The sequence below is a fragment of the Rhamphochromis sp. 'chilingali' genome, assembly GCF_963969265.1.
Source record: "Rhamphochromis sp. 'chilingali' genome assembly, chromosome: 5".
Taxonomy (NCBI): domain Eukaryota; kingdom Metazoa; phylum Chordata; class Actinopteri; order Cichliformes; family Cichlidae; genus Rhamphochromis; species Rhamphochromis sp. 'chilingali'.
Genome location: NC_137932.1, coordinates 32,609,370 through 32,631,537, shown reverse-complemented (window position 1 = coordinate 32,631,537; position 22,168 = coordinate 32,609,370). Strand labels below are relative to the sequence as shown.

The window sequence follows — 22,168 nt, the reverse complement described above, 5'->3', positions numbered from 1 at the left end:
TGCTTTCTGTTTCTATTCTGGATGGTGAGGTGAAAGTCAAAAATAATCCATTTAGGTGATGATGAAAACCTTCAGGAAATCAATATTTGAAGGAGTAAGCACAGCAGGTTCTGATGTAGATCAAGAAAGTGAAACCTGCAATTTTTAGTCCATGCTGGTTCTTTTCCTTAAGCGTCGAGTTCCTACACTCAGCTCTACACAGGCCGCAGGTTGCATAACATGGCACTAAGGTTCTACAGCTTTAAACCTGTGTGACATAAACAGTCTGTGTTTAGATAATGCTTGGGCAACCTGGGTAAATCTGCTGGTTGGCTGTCAGAGATGATCTCGCCTGTGTACGTTGAATTCAATACGGTGGGGTTTATGGACGGAGGGAGTGCAGGTAGAATGAAAAACAGGAACTTCTCTTTTTGCATGCAGCAGTGAACTCCAGACTGTCGGCTGCTGTGTTTGTTTTATTATTGAGAGAACCATTCTCTTATCACGCATTCTCTTGACTGTGCATAACAGGGTTGGGTCAGGTTTGGTTTTGAACTGTTTGAACAATATTATAATGCAAAACTACTAGAAATGTCTCACTGAGAAATTTATATCTAATTAATATTTTAAGCATTATTTTAAGAACAAGTTGGCAGTTCTTGATGTATTTTTTCTGACATTTCATTTTGTGATGTCAGTTAGGTGAACGTAATAAACTACTCGCTAACTACAGAATATGGAGTGTAATACAAAAGTTTTGTCTTGCGTCAAAAAATATATGAAACTGAATCTAAACTGTATCTGATGTTTTAGGTTGTATTTGCCTAACAAATAGTGGCAGGTTCTTATTTTTATATTTTGGAGGCATAATTTTTGGGGGGTGGGCAGATGTATTTACTTAAATCATTGCTGAGAATCAGGAACACGTGGATTGTAAGCAGGCAAGCTTTAACCAATCCAGCCGTTTAGGTCAAATTATAGAAACCATTGCAGAGTCGGTGAGAACCCTACAGGTAAAGGGTGCAAAAAACCTCTGCAAAAAATTTAAGTTCCTGTTCCATTTTTTTTTCTTAAAAAACACTGTTGAAACAAAGTGTTTTGCCAATGTTAGGCATTAGGTACACTGTAAAATCTAATTACCGTAGTTCCCAGAACTCAAAATTAAGGAAACTCGTTGCCTCAAAAAAACTAAGTAAAGCTTACTTAAGATGACAATTTGTGGTAACCTGAATATGATTAAAAATAATTAACAACACTTTTTGTAATGATGTTAAAATGAGCCCAACTTTTATTTTCAAACACAACAAAGTATAACAGCCAACATACTGGGCACTGTTCTGCTGAACAACCATCAATTATATTGCCATCACTGTTATAATCTTACAATGAAAGTCTCAGATGTAATTATTCTGAAAATAAGTTTAGGCCTACCTCAAGTTTGTTTTGTACTTACTTATATGATCAAAATAAAATATATTTATTGTTCTGTCACAAGTGCAGTCTCTAATTTAAACAACACATTTGTTTTGCATTCCAACACATGAGCTGGAATGTTGTATTATTTTAAGGATGGCTTGTTTCCAGTCGAGGCATTACTTCCTGAATGACTATCATGGATCGAGGCGATCCAAATGTAAGTGCAGAAGAAAGTCTTTAACTTCCCTTAAGTACAGTGGCAGTGGATGTGGGTTGGCTTAGCAAAGTCGTACTAAAACATTTGACAGATTTTCGAGCGCCGTGTACCACATAAAATCGTTTCCAGGTCAGTAAACACAACCAGAATTCATACATAAGGCACACAGGATTATAAGGGGCACTGTCGATTTTCAGAAAAATCAAAGGATTGATTTTAAGTGTGCTGTATTTTCCAAACAACACGGTAATAACGACGGCACGCTAGCATGCTCTACCAAAAATAGTGCTTTGTTGTGTATCTGACGGACGAAAGCTAAACCAGCTCCACACCACTGAAGTTGCAGCATTTTTACAAACCAATTCTGGTTCATCCGTTCCATTTAGCGATCTGCTTTCGCTCTTCTCATTCTGCGTCGCCGCCATGTGCGTATGTAAACATAGGCACTGCGCATGCGTGTTTTACCCATATTCTATCGCGATATTTCATTTTCCTATTGTTGCCCAAAATTACACCGGTATTACCGTGAATGGTATGATAGAGATTGACAGACCACATGACTTTCGCGCATTGCATGCCGGGAACTCGTGGCAAAACAATCCAAGTACCGCATCAAATGCAAGCATTTGCAGCACCGCAAAACGTTCATTCTCCGGTTCCAATACCTTCTTGGTTTTTCTTTGCCCCCCAAAAAAGGTATGTACAAAACGAAGGAGAACAATGCCGGACCGTACAAAGACAGACTCGATGAAAAGGCAAAGAAAAGATACGAGGAAAAAAATCAAAGGAGTGAAAGGGTCAGACCCTTACGAGCACACAGAGGGACAAAATACGTTAGCGTGCTGCCCAACTTTCAGCACGCTCATATTTATAATTATACGGTTCTTGGAGTGAGTGCATACACTCATGAAGTTTAGTAACTTCAGGTCACTGCAACAAGCCCAGGTACAGTTTACCGACGGATGGGTACAGGACCTTGAAATGCTCCGTGTAGAACGAAAGACCATCATACAAACAAAGGTAAGTTTACCAGTCTTACAAATCGTCTTCATAAATACTAGGGGTGCAACGATACACAAAATTCACGGTTCGGTTCGGTTCGATACTTTGGTGTCACGGTTCGATATTTTTTCGATACAAAAAAATGTTCATGCCTTTTTAATTTGTCATTTATTAAAATTATAAATATATATTTTAACTCAAAAGTACAGTTTTTAAATTTAACCCTAACCCTTGTGCGTGTTTTTTATTTTGACAGCGAATACGCACCTGCGGACCACTTATGTGCAGCCCTGGTTATTTAGCTCGTCATATTGCAGCCACAGAAATTCTTTTGTCCATGAAACCATAAAGCTGCACTTTCTTTTTGCCTTATAGTCTGATTTGTCATAACTTCTCCGTTTTGTGGTAAGCTTTTCTTTGGCTGTCACTTCTTCACCCTGACCTGTCTTATTTGGCTCAGCAGAACTAAAATATATATCTGTCTGTGAAGGTTCTCAGTCATCCAGGTCATCGTAGTCAAATATATATCCTGCTGCTTTTACACACGCACTCACATAAGCTCACCGATTCTCTGTGCGATCAACCTCTCACATGTTTAAGCTGCGGGAGATTTCACTTGTCATGTTTGCATAGTAAGCTAACAATTAATAAGACGATGTCAGAGGAATTGGTGCGCAAATTATCATCACTCACAGATCAGTGCTGTCGCTCTCTATACACAGTTCGCGCGATTGCAAAGTGAAAGCAAAAAAACAAGCGCAAATTCAAACGCGATTTCAATATGTCACATATTGACAGTGGCTCACCGATGCCAATGACATAATTACCCAGCTACATTTCCGAAAGAATGCAAAAGCATTGACATATATTTTTCCTACAATAGCCCGACGGGCAGGGAAGAGATAGATTTTGGTAGCCCGACTGAAAAAATCGCTAGCCCCGGGACGTTGGGCTAGCGATATTGCAAGCCCTGTATCTGATTGAGGAATCACTCATCTTTGGAAAAGAGAGTTTATTACAGAGAAATGTCTCTTTCCAAAATAAAAGCTATACTATACGCTTCTTCTGGGCTATATTCTCAGCAGCATATTAAACATATAAGGAGAATCATGTGCAATAATCCTTTCTGTCATCGTTGTATTTTTACTCAGTTGTATATAGTATTTGTATTTGTATTCTATTTTTATCTTATTGTATATTTATTTTATTTTATTCTACTGTATATAGTATTTTATTTTATTCTATTCTGTACAGTTGTGTACTGTATTTATTCTTATTGTATTCTAATTTTTGCCTCATAACTTTTGCACTGTCCACTTCCTGCTGTGACAAAACAAATTTCCCACGTGTGGGACTAATAAAGGTTATCTTATCTTATCTTAACAGCTGTCTAAATGACTCGGCTAAAGTTAGTAGCATGCTTGCTTGTTTTTTTTCTGCTTCCACTTGTCTTTGTACTAGGATGATGTCGGTGTAAATGTGCAGTCATATTCGTTGTGTTCCCACTAGTGCTTTCAGGTTAATCTCGTTGAAATGACCTTAACGCCACAACACGGCAAATCTCCGTTAACGAGCTACCGCCGATCGCCCCGTGCATGGGGCTAGACGGCCAACACGTTAACGAGCTAACTGCGCTAACACACTAGTTCCCACCCATGTACTTGAGCATTGCATGGCACATCCAACATACTGTTTTACTTTAGTCCATGACTCGCTTACCTTCAGGGTCATACGTCACATGAAAACCAAAATAATTCCAAACACCAGATCTGAATGAGGGTGGGGAAGGTCCATGTTGCAAGGAGAGCTTAACTTCTGTCTCGCTAGCTTGCCCTGCGCTCTTCCTTCTGACGATGCTGTCTGTGTTGAGCGCTCAGTGGATCTGCGTTCGACTACTCCGCCTAGGCTGCACTGTCGACCCTAGGCGGAGTAGTCGAACGCAGATTCACTGAGCGCTCAACACAGACAGCATCGTCAGAAGGAAAGTTGATAAAATAAATTACAAATTTTGTATTGTTCGATACATATGCGTACCGAACCGAAAGCACTGTATCGAACGGTTCAATATCGATACGAATATCGTTGCATATATATATAGTTAATTAGTTAGTTATGGCTATGGATTGAAAACACCCCCCACACCCTACCCCACCCCTAACGGCTGCACCTCCCGAAGAATTTTGTCTGGGCTCTTATCTCCCTTTTTTATTTCAAACAATCAACAGAAAATTTCACAGACATAGTTTTATGTAAGGTTTTTAAGGCTGTGGTGTTAATTTTTAAGTAACATGAGCCCAGCCGCAGCAGCAATGCTAGGCTAACACTAACTAGCTAGCAAGATTATAAACCTGATGCTAAACTAAGAGAAGCCACAAAATCAGTTTGAATAAGAGTAAACATTTACTCACCAAGTCAGTGTATCAGCTAAAGATCCACAGCAATGACAACAATAATATCCTGAGCTGAGCTTTTCCAGGTTTGCTCAACATGTTCCATAACAAACGCTGGCACCATGAACATGCGGACTGATCCGCGAGGGAGGAGGACGGTAGTGACGTGGCATTTTCAAAACACATCTTTCATCCTTCCGCACTGAGAAGCAAAACTTCCATCATACTTAGTTTTTCTAAGTTAAGACAACTCAAATAAATTGAGTTTATCACCGTTTTTTGCATCAAAAGTACTGGTAACTTATTTAAATCGAGTTCTAATAACAAATTGATAAAAACTGAGTTCAGCCTATTTAATATTTTTAATTAAACACAATATTACATTTTACAGTGTACACTCAAAAAAATGAAACGTTGACTTTAATTAAAATTATTTTGTCAACAGGTTCCACGAAATTGAATTATGTTAGTTTAAAGCAAAAATCTTTAGTTCATCTAATTTAAAAAAACTACTTAAGATTAACAAGACATATTTAAGACTAACTAAATCAAGTTATGTTGTATGAACATAGATGATATATTTTCAGGTTAGATAGTTTAGATTAGTTACTTCAACACATTTCTTATTTGTGGCCGTAAAATGTTAAATTTAAGTTAGATTAATTCAAATATTATATTTTCAGCCACCTTGTGCTTTATTAATTAGTTTTACATAAATCTATTTTGTCAACAGGTTCCACACAAATGAATTAAGTACATCCAACTTATTTTTTTAAATTTATTTTATTGCCAACACATTCAGTGAGCATTTGTGTAAACCCAGTCCAAAATAAAACACAACAGCTCATTAGGGTTAGTAATTAACAGTATGTAGACAGATGCAACATCAAGACTTTAAATTAAATGTCTGTATCTACCAGAAATAGAAGAAAAAAAAAAACGCATTGAAGATCACATAACACATTGATAAGATGACACTTGAGTTATGCACATGTGATGCTAGTAAGGTCTGTGAGTGTTTTTTTCTTTTAGTGTCTAAAATGGATAGCAAAGTTGCTATTTGCAATGATTGCTTAGGGTCAGTCCAGTAACACAATGCCAATGAAGTGCTTTCCTTTAACAATGCAAAGTGAAGTGTCCACCTCAACAGCCACAATTAAAAAAAAAAAAAATGTAACAACAACAACAATAATAATAATAATAATAATAATAATAATAAATAGTCCACTGATATTAGCAATCAAAGAAAATTACGTCACCATCCCAAATAAAACTTTAACAAAACATGCCAACATTATGGTCTAACAATAAAACAGCTTGTCAGCGTTCAGTTTTTTTGCAACAGCACAGCAGTAACCATTTAACACTCGCCACTGTCAACATTTATTTTACCAGTGTTTGGGCAAAAAACTTCAGATGGAAACATTTTAACATGGAAACAATTGTTCGTCTTTAAAAGTCCACAAAATATACATTCATCCTGCATTCCCAACTTGGATGATCTGATATCCTCGTGTTGGTGTTGTTCCCAGACCATCATGAAAATGTTGTTCCAGGTTCAACATTGCAAGTGACCAATCACATTGTTGTGACGTTATTCTATTCCAAGCCATTCGTGCATTTATGAAATTCCAATGTTGCAAGGACAATATCAATTCTGCTTACTGTTTATTAAAGGGTTACGGTTAGGGTTAGGGTCAGTTGATCGGCGGACAGAGGCGGTTTCACGCAGCTTAAGTACAGTTTTTTGTTTTACGCCGGTTTTTCCCGAAGTCGCAAAAGTATGACGTCACAACATTCTGATTGGTCACTTGCAATGTTGATCCTGGAACAACATTTAGTATGATGATCTGGGAACAACACCAACACGAGGATATCAGATCAACCTCCTAACTTACCCTTAATTTTAGTATGTATTGCAATTACCTTTACAATGCACACAATGTAACACAAACTGAATATGAACATATTTCCACCTCATAACAATATGCCTTGAACGCTAATATACACACCACCCTTCAACATTTCTGGTGCAGTATCATCTCTCAATTAAATCCTTTAAATCTCAATACTTTTGATTGTCTCTTAGCTTTCAGTCTTGAGGTTAACTGAGATTCAGTGCATATATCCCACCCATTAAGAGTGCACATGCAGAGGCCAGGTCTTCCAGGTCATGCAGGACACACTAGATGGTTATACCCACTGTAGGGTAATTTCCAATAAACCAAGTTCAAAAAAGAAGAGTCTATGGCTGACGCGTGTTCCTGGTTTCCAAAAGAAATGCTTCCAGTTGCATTATGATTTGAAGACTGTTTATTTATTACAAACAGAAGATGTAACAATGAACTCCTTCCTAAAAAGCATGAAAGTTCCAAAAAATAGCAGTTATCCAGAACTAGCTGTGCACACGGTCAGAAAACCGTGAGACTCCTAACCTCTCTGTCCATGCTCCTCCCCTTCCCTCTCACACAGGGTTTCATGCTACTATTGCACTTACATAATTAAAGTGAGAGGTACCCCCTTTTAGGTTCCAATCCCAAAACAGTGACTTAAAATTACTTTATGTAAACACATATATTTTCACATTTATTAATCCTGAAAAGATGACTTATGTAATGAATCTATGAATTATAAAACAAACATGAACTCAATCGTAAATAAAAATATAAAGCAGACGTCTGGCGCTTACACCCACATCGGCTGGAGGAGTGCTGGCATCAGCTCTTTCGATGGTAAAGATAGCAAGGGTAATTTGTTCCAGCTCCCTCTGAACAGCTGTAGCTTAGACACAAAAACATAGAAAAATGGCATCCAGTTTTAAAAAAAGAAAGAAAAAGGGCCAAAGCTACCCTTTAATGACGTAAACACAATATTAGGAACATGCACCCCAGTGCGCCACTATTTTAGACTACAGATTCAACGATAAATATAAATAGTTTGGGTATACAAGAAGATTTCCCAAAACATTTAAACAGGTTCCATGCAAATTACAACAACAACAACATTACAACATGCAACAACATTAGTTATTCAAAATTTGGTTTAATACAGATAAAAAACTAAACTAAAATTACCAACCAATTATTCTTTGAAGAGGATGCTTGGGTCTTCATTCAGGTAAAAAGGTAGTGCCCTGAGGACACACTCCCTCCCCTTTTCAATGGTTTCCTTCTGTAGAGAGTGGCAGAGATACAGGAAGAGAAAACAGATATACTTTAGGATGACAGAAACTCACGTTATACGCAAAATGAATGACATATCCACTGCACAGATAGACATGTACACAAGACCAACTAATCATCACATGGACATGAATAGTTAACCTGTTGGGCAGGGTTTCCACCACATTATATATGTCCATAATGGAGGTAAAGACAAACTAATACATCATCTTTTTTGCATTCAAAACATAACATAAAAACATTCACTTCTGGTTTAACCTAAATCAAGGGATCAGATTTTACATATGTTTAGGTAATTTAAATTTTCCAACGTTTTGAGTACCAAACTTTGTCTTGCTTAATATAAATGTAAGTGCACTGTGCAGCTACCATACACTAGCTGTTTAAATTTGAAAATGATCTTATTAGCCATAATATTTTGCTACCAACAGAATAACGCACCTGTGTGGCTGGGGCCAAAGTTTGTCTAATTTTCTTCCCTGCAACGCCTCCTTTTTTCTTGAAGACTTTTATGAGCTGGTCAGTGTATTGGTCAAGTTGTGTAAAAAGCCTTGGAACATGTGCAGCAGTAGTAATCCTCACATATTCTGCTTCCACCTGAAAATATGTCAACAAACACAACATACTGTACTGTAAATATACATACTATATGTACACATATACAAACTAAAACTAATGTAGTAAGACCTCATTAAAGCTATAATTTTAACACAAACATTTACACAAAATGCTAATGGAGCCATTACAGCTTTTATTGTTATTTATCAAGTTCCAAAAAATATTGATCACAGCTGATCTGAAAAGAATTTCATGCCTCAGGCCCTTGAACTGCAACCTTTACCATGGTTCAGATGTGGAGAAGAAATAACAGGGGCATGGGATGGGTCACAAAAGAAAACTTAACTTATAAAACAGTTTTGTTTTTAAAAGTATAACAGTTCACATACCACATACAAGCTCAGCAATACCACATACACCACATCAGTATAGGAGGGAGCAGGTAAAGGCAGGATCTGAGATTTATAAAGAAAAAAAAAATTAATTCCTTAATTTCAAGAAGCAAATTATTGTTTGAATTACAACTAAATAAAATACTACTCAGAAGAAAAGCAAGAGATTGACACTGCCATGTGCTAACTTTCTATAGAAGCAATTATCACCAGGTCTGTCGACCTCCATTGTCTGTCCACTCATATGTCTTGAATAATTTTATTAAAAAAATTAAGTGTGTACTTTCACAAACTGTAATTTATAACTACATTGATATGTATAACTCCGCTAGGAAACATGCTGTATTTACAGACCATTTTTACATAATACAGATTACTGATAGAGCAGAACAATGGTGTCACAGTGGCTTTCGCCCTTGACTTTTTGGATTTTAAATGTCACTTTATGCTATCCTTGCTATCCTATTCGATATTTCCGACTCTCGGATTACAGAAAAGGAATCCCAAGAAAGCAAATGGAAAAATAACCCCTTGAAAGAATAACCCCATGAACCCCTGTAGCTAATCCCTTAATAAAACAAAAAACAATAAAAATGTTTCTTACACAGTCCACAAAATAAGCATGTCCAGGACCCAGTAAAACTAATGTAAAACAAGCACACGCAAACGATATAACATGTCTTGTAAGACAAACGCAAAATATAACCATGCTGGACATATAGATACTACACAACATAGTCAAAGAAAAAAGTGGTCTTACCTCTCAAAGAAACAGCAGCTTGGCGCCAAAACAGCCTTTTTCAGTTAAATTTGAAGTCTTGCGCATGAGCAGGCACAAGCCGTGAAACCTTCTTGTTCTGCGCGGTTTCATTACAACTGTTTTTGCATTACTGCCACCTTGTGGATATACAAGGTATATCGATCCTAATTGACTTAACTTAAATGTTATGCGATCAAGTAACACATTAGTATTATGTACGTTGAATAATAGACACAATTACGTAGACTTGATTAGAAAAACATATGTTAACTTAACAAAAACATATATTTTAAGTAAAATGAAAATAAATAATTAATATACACTGAACAATCCACCTCATTCATTTTTTTGAGTGTAGGTACTCAAGTTTTTCACCTTAAAGGATCACATGTGAAGGCTATAGAATCATTAGCTCACGCTGGGCGCCGAACTAGCCTATTCTATTAACAATGGGTATTACAGGGCACTGGTTTAGCTCAGTGGGATGACCAGGTGACCATATGCCGCATTGGTTTATGGTCGGCTGGCCTGGGTTTGAATCGACTCGCGGCCTTTTGCTGCATGTCTTCCCCCTGGTTTCCTGTCAGTCTCTACTGTCCCTATCAAATAAAGCTGAAAAGGCCAAGTTAAAAAAACAAAAACAAAGGGTGTTAAATCTACTGGGTAAATGAAGTTCTGATTATGGTATGGTATGTCACCTCTCTGTGACATTACTAAGGGCTCTCTGTGGAAAGCCTTCTTGTCACAGGTGACAAAGAAAGCCAAAAACATGATAGATCTGGGCAGTGTGGTACAGCATCATTGGTTGGCCGAGTCTGTTGGCACTTTAAGTATGGTCAGGAAGCTGAGCGTAAACTTTAGGAACCCCCAAATGAATCCAGCACAGGATACACTTCTGATATTAAATTTTATTTGTTGAGTCAAATGTGTTATGTTTTCTCTTGTTGACAGATAATAGCATCTCAGCAAATAAGATGATTTGTGTTCACTTAGCCAGATTGTCTTTTAATTATAATCTGTTCTCATAGTCATTATCTTAGGAACTGGAGAAATGGGGAGGTGTAAACAGCTCTGACAGTCTTTTTATATTATGATGTTATGACTGAGTTTCTTTGTAGTCTATTACCAAATACTTACAAAGTAAGTAGCCAGTGAACAGTTGTTGGTGGATGAGCAAAACATAGCAAAAACTGAATAAGTAACGGCCAAGTATGGTTCTGTTAAAATATGAAATAATTTCTTTTTTTTGTTCCAATTTTTATCAAAGTGCGCCAAAATCTGTCATGGCTTATTTATTTTCACCCACCTGCTGTTTCACATCTGTTCCCTTCATTATGTTTGACCTTCATGAATTGAAACATTGTTCCTGGATTTTATTATTTCCATAAAACGAGCTGTTTCCCCTGTTGGGTCACAATGGCTTTTGTTTAGCTAAATGTCCTGCCCTCATAAACATTCCCTTCTGGCATAGCAGCACTTGTGGGCACACAGACGCCAGATAATATAACTGAAGGATGTTATTTTGTTTTCGTTAGCCTTCCTTCATGTTTAGATAAGTGTGCAATCGTTCACGCAGTAATAATGATCTACTCCAAGAACATTCCACAGTAATAAAGTGGCTGAAGGGTAGAAATATAATATTATGGGCTTTTATAATCTCTGACTGCCTTATTGATGAGACGGGCTTGTGTGTTTTCTGGCCCACGTCGGCCAGTCCTGGCAATCGCTGTGCAAACAGGAACATACTTTAGTTGTATTTGTACAGGGTGTTGGTAGCTGATGGTTGCTAGGGGCAAAATGAGTGCTGGTGTCCTGCTGTCCTCGAAAGGGGTGGCTTTTCTTTCATGATTAAGATTCATCTAAAGAAATAAAACCTGGTAAAGCACAGAGCATACATGCACAGGGACAGCTGTTGTTGTGGTAAGGAAATATTCTTCTGATGTGATGCATCATTAGTTATAGGTGCAGCTGCATCCTACTCTCTAGTCAGTAGTATTTATACTGTAAGAACACCAAATGGCTGCTGCTCTGCTGCCGTCTGGCTCAGCCTGTAGCCGCCACTTTTGTTCTTTGTGGAGGGAGAAGGCCCGGCCCATCACCCCCCGTAGACAGAGTTGCAGTGTTTGTCTCTAACCAGTGGCAGGCACGAAGCAGCCTGAAGTGGATCTATTGCCTGCCAGCCACACAAGAAAAGTGGTTATTCAGTCCTCACAAGCAGCAAGATCCAGGGCACAACTGCTTTTCTTGTGGCCTTTTGTTGCTCGCCAAACCTTCTGTCAGTGTTATGCACTTTGAGACACTAATGTGAAGTCTGAGATGTAGCCAAAACAGACCATCGAGGTCAGGTGAAATCTATCAGATTAATTCTAGTTTAGTCTTTCGAAAGAATGTGTCAGTCAGTATTAGTCATAATAATGTTTAGCAGTAGGAATTCAAACATTCCAGCTCCCTACCAAGTACAAATACCAGTCACCAGTCACCCGTAACAAGCACTTCTTGGTGCTGTGTAGCTGCACAGTACCAGTTCCACATTCAAACCAGAAACCTTCTTACTGTGAGGCAGCAGTACCACTCATGCCACCATCATGCAACCACATTTTTAGGTAAAATGTGAAACTAAAAGTTGATTTCTTGGAACAGAGCTATGAGTGGTTTACAGAAATGTGATCCCAGATACTGAATAACAGCTGCACTAGAAACAAAGCAATGGTTTCATTCTAACCCACTGCTGACAATGGTAGATGTCCTGTCTTAGACGTCAGATGCAGAATAGATGGAAATTCAAAATGTCATGTGATGCTCAATGACGTGCACCCAGTTGGTTCTCGGGTGAGCTTGTTCGAAGTGGACTAAATCTGGTTTAGCTTCACATATTTAGAAACCACTGAGTGGGTTTTGCTTTTCTTTCTTTGACCTATTTCACTTTGAAGGCCAAACAGTCAGATCTTTGGTTCTGTGTATTCTGTGTGGATAACACTGTACCTACCAGGACTGTACGGTGTTTCTCCAACAACAAACCTTGGATTACCCCAGAAATTAAAACCGTCCTCAAGCAGAAGAGGAGGGCCTTCAAATCCAGAGACAAAGAGGAGTTGAAAAGGGTGCAGAGAGAGCTGAGGGGACTGATAAGGAATGGGAAGGAGAGCTACAGGCAGAAGATGGAGAACCAGCTTCAACAAAACAACGTTGGTGAAGTCTGGAGAGGCCTCAGAACCATCTCGGGCCACAAACAGCAGAACTCTCTGCCTGGGAGGGATGTGAGATGGGCAAATGAACTGAATCATTTCTTCAACAGATTTAACTCAGCCATGAGGCAGTCTGCAACATCGGCTGCAGACTCACCCACCCCCACTGCTGCTGTTCCACCTCAGACACTTCACACCTCCTCTATTCACCCTGCTCACTCCCCCCCACCCCCAACAACAGCATCCAATACACACTCAACACAAGGCTCCAGCCTGTCTCTCTCAACCACCCAGGTTAGGAGGGAACTGAGGAGGATTAATGGCAAGAAGGCAGCGGGTCCAGATGGCATCAGCTCGAGGGTCGTCAGGTCCTGCGCGGACCAACTGTGTGGGGTGATGGAGCACCTCTTCAACCTGAGCCTGAGGTTGGGAAGAGTCCCACAGCTCTGGAAAACCTCCTGTGTTGTACCAGTGCCAAAGACTTCACGCTCCAAGGACCTCAACAGCTACAGGCCGGTGGCTCTGACATCCCACCTGATGAAGACCCTGGAGCGGTTGGTCCTGGCTCAGCTTCGGCGCCTAATAAGCTCATCACTGGACCCACTTCAGTTTGCCTACCAGCCTGGCATTGGAGCGGATGATGCCGTCATTCACCTCCTACATCGTTCCCTCGCTCACCTGGAGACCGCTGGAAGCACTGTGAGAATCATGTTCTTTGATTTCTCCAGTGCCTTCAACACCATTCTTCCCTCGGTTCTAAAGGACAAGCTGGTGAACTCTGGAGTGGACCATCACCTCACTACCTGGATCCTGGACTACCTCACCGACCGACCACAGTATGTGAGGACTCAGGGCTGTGTGTCGGACAGGGTCGTCTGCAGTACGGGGGCCCCACAGGGAACGGTTCTGGCTCCGTTCCTCTTCACCATCTACACTGCAGACTTCTCCCACAATTCCACCCAGTGCTTCCTGCAGAAGTTCTCTGATGACTCTGCAATAGTCGGCCTCATCACTGATGGGGACGACAAGGAGTACAGAGGTCTGACCCAAGACTTTGTGGACTGGTGCCAGCTGAACTACCTCCAGATCAACGCCAGTAAAACCAAGGAACTGGTGGTAGACTTCCGCAGGCACAAGCATTCTCCACTGCAACCACTGAACATCCAAGGTATGGACATTGAGGCTGTGGACAGCTACAGGTACCTTGGTGTTCATCTGAACAATAGACTGGACTGGACTCATAACTCAGACGCCCTCTACAGGAAAGGGCAGAGCAGGCTGTACCTGCTGCGGAGACTCAGGTCGTTTGGAGTGGAGGGCCCACTCCTGAAGAAATTCTATGACTCTGTTGTGGCTTCTGCTATCTTTTATGGCGTGGTCTGCTGGGGCGGCAGCATCTCTGCTGGGGACAGGAAGAGACTGAACAGGGTGATCCGAAGGGCCAGCTCTGTTCTAGGATGCCCTCTGGACCCAGTGGAGGTGGTGAGTGACAGGAGAACGGCGGCTAAGCTGTCATCCCTGATGGACAACATCTCCCACCCCATGCAGCAGACTGTGACAGCACTGAGCAGCTCCTTCAGTGGGAGACTGCGGCACCCACGGTGTGGGACGGAGAGATTTCGCAGGTCTTTCCTCCCCACTGCTGTCAGACTCCATAATAAAGACTTTAACTGATCAAGCACACACATCCATACATATGCAATAATACTAAGTGCAATAATCCTTTCTGTCATCGTTGTATTTTTACTCAGTTGTATATAGTATTTGTATTTGTATTCTATTTTTATCTTATTGTATATTTATTTTATTTTATTCTACTGTATATAGTATTTTATTTTATTCTATTCTGTACAGTTGTGTACTGTATTTATTCTTATTGTATTCTAATTTTTGCCTCATAACTTTTGCACTGTCCACTTCCTGCTGTGACAAAACAAATTTCCCACGTGTGGGACTAATAAAGGTTATCTTATCTTATCTTATCTTATCCCTCTTTTTCCCATTTACTTTACACATAATGATCAATTTATGTAGTGAAATGTGGGCAAAAGTTTGTAGTTCAGCTTTTATTCAGATACTCAGTGAGTTTAAAATCAGCAGGTTTTTGCAGCAGAAAGCTGTTCAATGTGGTGACGATTTAGGGCGAGCCCACCATCCCAGCACGTGTGGCCTAAATGGCCTGGTCACAAGATTTTCTGCAATTTAAAGTTTTTTTCCCAGAGGACCTCTGGATTTCTCCCAGGATTATAGACGTGCGTGATTGTGACCTGTGTTAGTGTTTTCCCAGGACTCTGTGTTATTTTGTCAGCAGGTTGCAAAGTGAAGCTCCCTGTGAAAAACTTTATTTACACGAGAGATAACCATATTTTGTACATACACCAGTGCATCTCGTGCTGTTTTGTTCCTGTCATGTGAAGCCAAGTAGAGAAATGGTTGTTACTTCATGTTGCCTTTGATAGTGGGTCAATGAAGGGTGGCCATGGTGTTTGGACTGGTAAATTTTACACCGTCAACCACTTCCTTTACTCAGATATTGGCAGTATATTCTTACCTACAGCAGATGAGCAGAACAATGTTTTGTGACCTGTGACACTCAAGAACCAGTTTCCCTTTGTGAATTGTGAAGTTAGACTACCAGGAGATTCAAACCAGGAACCTTCTTGAGGTGACAGTGTCAATCAACATGAATCCATAAATCTTCTTTTACCAACCAGGTTTATTGTGGGGCAAACATGTGACAAATTTTTTGTGTGTACATCCCTGGTTACTCACGAGAACATGTTTGTATCCCTGGGGCTTTACAAACACACTGGGGACATTTTCTTCCTTGCCAAACATTTATAAAAGTATAGCTTGTGCTGTTTGCTAATCTGCATTGTTTACATGTATGTTTACTTGCTAGCAGTGTTTTTCTGGTTCTTTGAGCACTCAAAACGCTTTAAATAACAAGTCTTATTCATACACACATTCACACAGACTTACACGATGAATGAATTGGGAGCAATCAGAGTTTAGCATCTTGGCCAAGGATGCATGGCCTGCAGATTTTAGCAGCCAGGGATTAATACAGCACACGTCCATTTGATGCTGTGTTTGTTTACAATGTGTCTAAAGTGTAAGCTAAGCCTGAACCTCACTTAAGTGCTGATATGTTGAATGTAAATAGGATAATGTGTATTTTGTGACTTATTTTAGCAAATGTGGCTTCTGTCATGTTTTTTTTTTCCTTTGTGGAGGAAACTTTTGGGGGGTATTTTTTGTGTTTGTACAACTTTTGCTAAATAATTGTTTAAATTAACTAGTTAACAAGTTACCATGAAGCCATTGCTTCATGCTCCAACCTCTCCACGTCTGGGCTGGAGTCTGTCCCAGCTGTCAGTTAACATATCAAAATCATCAGGAGTTAACCTATGGGAGTGGGTTATTAAATAATACAGGGGTTAGCCCATAGTCTCTAATCTGTGTCAGCTATGGACTTTGTGTTTAACCGTGGTCTCGCATAGAGTCAGTGATCACAAAGTCGTACTGGGTCTGCCTCGTTCAGCACGCGGCCTAAGTGGTGGTTTAAAGTGGTGCTGTAGTGCATGGGGGGATTCAAGCCCTAAGCCCAAGCTTACTATCACAATGCCCCATTATAGCATGTGGATTAAGGCTGTTATTAAACACAAACCTCATTTCCCCATATGAGGCAAAACCAAATAGCCTGGATACAATTCCAGTATTGTACCCCTCTCTGCCGTTTTCTGAGATAGAGCTATTCTTGCCTACCTTGAGGGTATAGTGAGAAATATTCTAATTGATCTGATGTGTATTTACTGGGTAGAATCTTATTATCCATTTTCGATCATGTGAATACTTCTGTGGTTGATTTAGGTAGTTAGCTGTGTGTGCTGTAATCCATGATTTGCTTCATGGCATACATAAATCGAAACCTTACTTATTTCAGTTTGTTGAGTTAAAGAAGACACTTGAAGCCGTCAATTTGGATAAAATAATTTTTTTTTTAGCTTATATAGACCAGAAAATAAATTCATTAACAAAAAGGAACCCCCCAAAAATCCGTTGGGCTCTATATGACTTCTCTCACTTTGTGTGTGTGTATTAATATCTTTGTGGGTACCAGAAATTGGAAGTTTACTATACTAGACCAACAGCCCTTATGGGGACCAAAATCCCAGTTCCCAGTTTGAAGGCATTTTTGATACTCAAAATGCGGTTTTAGTTACAGTTAGGGTTATAATTAGGTTAGGGATAGGCAGTGTTGGGACTAACGCGTTATTAAGTAACGCGTTACAGTAACTACGTTATTATTGTGGTAACGAGCACGGTAACTAGTTATTATGCCAAAATCAGGAACGCGTTAGTCGTTACTGGGATTTAGATAGGGTCGTTACTCGTTACTTCGTGTGGTGGCTATCGCGGAGCTTCCACAGATTCAGTAACATTAGCAAGTGGTGGAGGCCAGCAGGTGGATGAAGGAAAAGGGACGCAGAAGGAAAAGAGACCCGAGGCGGCCACCGGTCCAAGTGTGAACTGAACTTCAGGTAAGAAGTTATGACCTGCAGTCTCTCTGGGTCAGATATGAACCAGGTTTAGGTGCAGTTTATTTTCGTTATTCTGACTTTTTCCGTACTGCGTGCTAGCTAGCATGACGGAGTTTCTATACAGCTGGGTGGTGCTATGAAGTTAATGATGTTGCACTTTATTTTGTTCATAAGTTATTAGAGTTGCCAACCGTCCCGTCTGGTATTCAGAGAAAATATTACGCGTTTCGTATTGAGGTGAAAAGGAACAGTTTGTCCCGTAATTCAGCTACAATGAAAAAGGCACAAAGCTGGAGTTATTCTGTGTCTTTGCTGCACAGCTGCCTCTTCTTCTTTCATTCTCCCCCCTCCCTCTCCCGTTTCTACTTCAATCATGAAAACTGATCAATGATCAGCTGATCGGCTCTCTTGTTTGTTTATCGCTCACTTTGCGCCAGAAAGAGGAAACCAGCGGATGTCGCGCTAAACAACAGCAGCACGTTTAAGCTTGATCAGCTATTGTTAGAATTTATTTAATATTAAATTCTAGTATCAGCTGATGTTTGCTGGAGCCACAGCTGTAAAAAAGCTGCTGGTCAGGATGTCGGTTTGGATATGTGGTGAGAGGGAAACATGAAGATGAAACCAGGAGATGTCCTTACTGGATCATCAGAGCTGAACAGGTGATGGAGAAACAGGTTTACCTTTTAGGTGACATGAATGAGTTGAAGGGAAGTTATGAACTGTTTCTGAGAGACAAATAACCCCAGGATCCTTTTTTAGGTAGCTGACAGCTGGTAACTGTGCAGGGGCGGATCTAGCAAAGTGTTGCCAGGGCATTAACAGGGAAAAGGGGGCACAAAGAAATATTTTTCTTTCTTATTCTCATTTAAAATGTCTAGCTTTTAAAAAATAATTATCTGAATCTTACAACAAACGATTGATAGATTGATGCATATATACCATCAAGACAGTGAACATCACTGTCACAACAGTGTTTATTTTCATTCAAAGGCTTTATGATTTTTCCTATGATGGTGGGCCAGTCTCTAGTCAAAATGTCCGGGCCAATTTTCTGTCCCAGTCCAGCTCTGTATGTAGCTCATCTGCAGTCTGGTGTTACCTACATCTTCCTATTCAGAAGGCAGAATTTCCAAGTTCTGAGTACAATCGAAAGCACCACGACTGCAGTTTTTGTGTTGGATGTAAAAGGCGCACATGACTCTGTGACGTAGGCTAGAATCATGGCAGCAGTCAATGACGGTCCAGGCGTGGGATTTCTCTCGTGGAAATATGCACATTATCTTTTCCTTTCTATTGGTAGGTGGCACAGTGCACTTGTGGCAAGTAAGCAAGCTAGAAGACTGGCAAAGTTATGGAAGAAACACATTAACAAGAGAATTCTGAGTAAAACCAAAGTTACTTTCCCTAGTAACTAGTTACTTTGAAAGTAACGAGTAACTTGAAGTAACTGAGTTACTTTTGAGAGAAGTAACTAGTAATGTAACTAAGTTACTATTTTAAAGTAACTTACCCAACACTGGGGATAGGTTTAGGCAAGGCAAGGAAAGTTTATTTATATAGCACAATTCAACAACAAGGTGATTCAAAGTGCTTCACAGAGACATTAAAAACAAAAACAAATAAAAAGCATGATTTAAAATTGAATAAAAAAAACAGTAGATAAAATCAGAACAGTAGATAAAATCAGTAGTTAAAATGTAAGTTTTGAAATTTAAGCTTAAAAGTGTGGATTTGGTGTTTTATTCAAATGCAGCTGAGAACAGGTGAGTCTTTAACCTGGATTTAAATAAACTGAGTGTTTCAGGTGATCTGAGGCTTTCTGGGAGTTTGTTCCAGATATATGGAGCATAAAAGCTGAATGCAGCTTCTCCGTGTCTGGTTCTGACTCAGGGAACTGATAAAAGACCGGATCCAGATGACCTGAGGGATCTGGAAGGTTCATACTGGGTCAGGAGGTCACTGATGTATTTTGGTCCTAAACCATTCAGAGCTTTATGGACCAGCATCAGAACTTTAAAGTCTATCCTCTGACGGACAGGCAGCCAGTGTAAAGCCCTCAGAGCTGGACTGATGTGGTCCACTTTTTTGGTCTTAGTGAGGACTCGAGCAGCAGAGTTCTGAATGAGCTGCAGCTGTCTGACTGATTTTTTTAGGTAGACCTGTAAAGATGCTGTTACAGTAGTCAAGCCTGCTAAAGATGAATTCATAGACTAGTTTTTCCAGGTCCTGTTGAGACATCAGATCTTTTATCCGTGATATATTCTTGAGGTGATAGTAAGCCGATTTTGTTATTGTCTTAATGTGTTTTTCTACGTTTAGGTCTGCATCCATCACTACACCCAAATTTCTCGCCTGGTTTGTGGTTTTTAGGTGTATAGATTGAAGTGCTCTGGTGACCTGTAATTGTTTTTCTTTGGCACCAAAGACTATTACTTCAGTTTTGTTTTTGTTTAGCTGGAGAAAACTGTGGCACAACCAGTCATTAATTTCCTCAATGCATTTATCAAGAGCCTGTACAGGGCCTCGGTCTCCTGGTGACATTGTGATATATATTTGTGTGTCATCTGCATAGTTATGCTATGATAGTTTATTTTGTTGTTCTTTATAATCTGTGCCAGTGGGAGCATGTAAATGTTAAACAGAAGGGGTCCCAAGATGGAACCTTGGGGAACTCCTCATGCGATACTTGTCTGCTCAGATGTGAAGTTACCTATTGATACAAAGTATTTCCTGTTTTCTAAGTATGTTTTGAACCAGTTTAGTACAGTTCCTGAAAGACCTGCCCAGTTCTCCAGTCGAGTAATATGTTGTGGTCAACTGTATCAAATTCTGCACTGAGATCCAGTAAAACTAAGACTTGCAAAGAAAAGCGTCTGGACTTCTTTAAGTTACTTGAAGACGTTTCACCTCTCATCTGAGAAGCTTCTTCAGTTCTAAGGTCAAATGGTGGAGAGTCCCAGATATAAACCTAGTGGGAGTTTCCCCCCACAGAGGGTCAAAAGGACCCCCTGATGATCCTCTAATCGCCTGAGCCAAGGTGTGAAACTGGGTGTGGGTCCTAATCAGACAGAGTTTCAGGTGAGTTCATTGTGAAACCTGGCCCCACCTTATCATGCGAATTCCTGAGATCAGATGGCCCAGGATGTGAGTGGGCTTTAAGGCGTCTGGGAAGGGATCTCAAAACTGGATTATAGATGGCAGAGAGTTGGTGTCGTAAACCACCGCCTTGTTCAAAGATGGTCGCTCACAGTGGACATAGATGGCTTCTTTCACTCCTCTTTCAAACCATCTGTCCTCTCTGTCCAAAATGTGAACATTGGCATCCTCGAAAGAGTGTCCTTTATCCTTAAGATGCAGATGAACTGCTGAGTCTTGTCCTGTGGAGGTGGCTCTTCTGTGTTGTGCACGTTTTGATAGCCGCACTTAAAACATGCGGCTATCCTAAATGGGCGTTCTTAAAGTCTGCATCTTAAGGATAAAGGACACTCTTTCGAGGATGCCAATGTTCACATTTTGGACAGAGAGGACAGATGGTTTGAAAGAGGAGTGAAAGAAGCCATCTATGTCCACTGTGAGCGACCATCTTTGAACAGAGGCGGTGGTTTACGACACCAACTCTCTGCCATCTATAATCCAGTTTTGAGATCCCTCCCCAGACGCCTTAACGTCCACTCACATCCTGGGCCATCTGATCTCAGGAATTCGCATGATAAGGTGGGACCAGATTTCACAATGAACTCACCCGAAACTCTGGCTGATTGGGACCCACACCCAGTTTCACACCTTGGCTCAGGCGATTGGAGGATCATCAGGGGGTCCTTTTGTCCCTCTGTGGGGGGATACTCCCACTAGGTTTATATCTGGGACTCTCCACCATTTGACCTTAGAACTGAAGAAGCTTCTCGGATGAGAGGTGAAACGTCTTCAAGTAACTTAAAGAAGTCCAGACGCTTTTCTTTGCAAGCTCCTTTGACTACGATGACCTGGATGACTGAGAACCTTCACAGACATAAAACTAAGACTGTCATTTTTCCACTGTCTGTATTCAGACATATGTCATTAAACACTTTGGTCAGAGCGGTTTCAGTGCTGTGGTTCTGTCTAAAACCTGCAGTTATTCTGTTTTAAGAAGTAATTGAGCTGTTGAGAAACTGCTTTTTCAATGATCTTACTTAAAAATGGGAGATTTGAGATCGGCCTGTAGTTGTTCATTTGCGTCTTGTCAAGATTGTCCTTTTTCAGTATAGGTTTAATTACAGCAGTTTTTAGTGGTTCTGGAAACACACCTGACATTAAAGAAAGGTTGACGATCAGTAACAGGTCTGACTCCAAAGTCTTTGAGACCTTTTTGAAAAAACTTGTTGGCAGGACATCTAAACAGCAAGAGGAGGAGTTCAGTTGACCTAAGATGTCCTCCAGGGCCCTGTGCTTCGTATGTCGCTTACTACATCCAAGATCAAATGAAACATCCAAGACCAAACCATCGCGCTAACCGTGAGCGCGCTAATCCGGTTCCCCGAACACACCTGCTGTTGACGAT

At 40.3% G+C, this 22,168-nt stretch overlaps 1 protein-coding gene and 1 long non-coding RNA gene across 3 annotated transcripts in view; one reads left to right on the top strand and one right to left on the bottom strand.

Annotated features, from left to right (window-relative positions):
* The window catches only part of cdk19 (cyclin dependent kinase 19), a 79,750-nt gene that overhangs the window by 20,449 nt on the left and 37,133 nt on the right, over positions 1–22,168 (top strand). The gene's annotated exons all lie outside the window — the stretch shown is intronic.
* Positions 5,783–10,213, bottom strand: LOC308396526. Of its 2 annotated transcripts, none has more exons than XR_013971588.1 (5): positions 9,897–10,213; positions 9,134–9,199; positions 8,628–8,783; positions 8,083–8,175; positions 5,783–7,785 (listed from the first exon to the last, which is right to left on the bottom strand). It is a non-coding gene; the product is annotated as an uncharacterized lncRNA (long non-coding RNA). The 2 variants fall into 2 exon arrangements; XR_013971589.1 differs by lacking the exon at positions 9,897–10,213 and adding an exon at positions 9,741–9,888.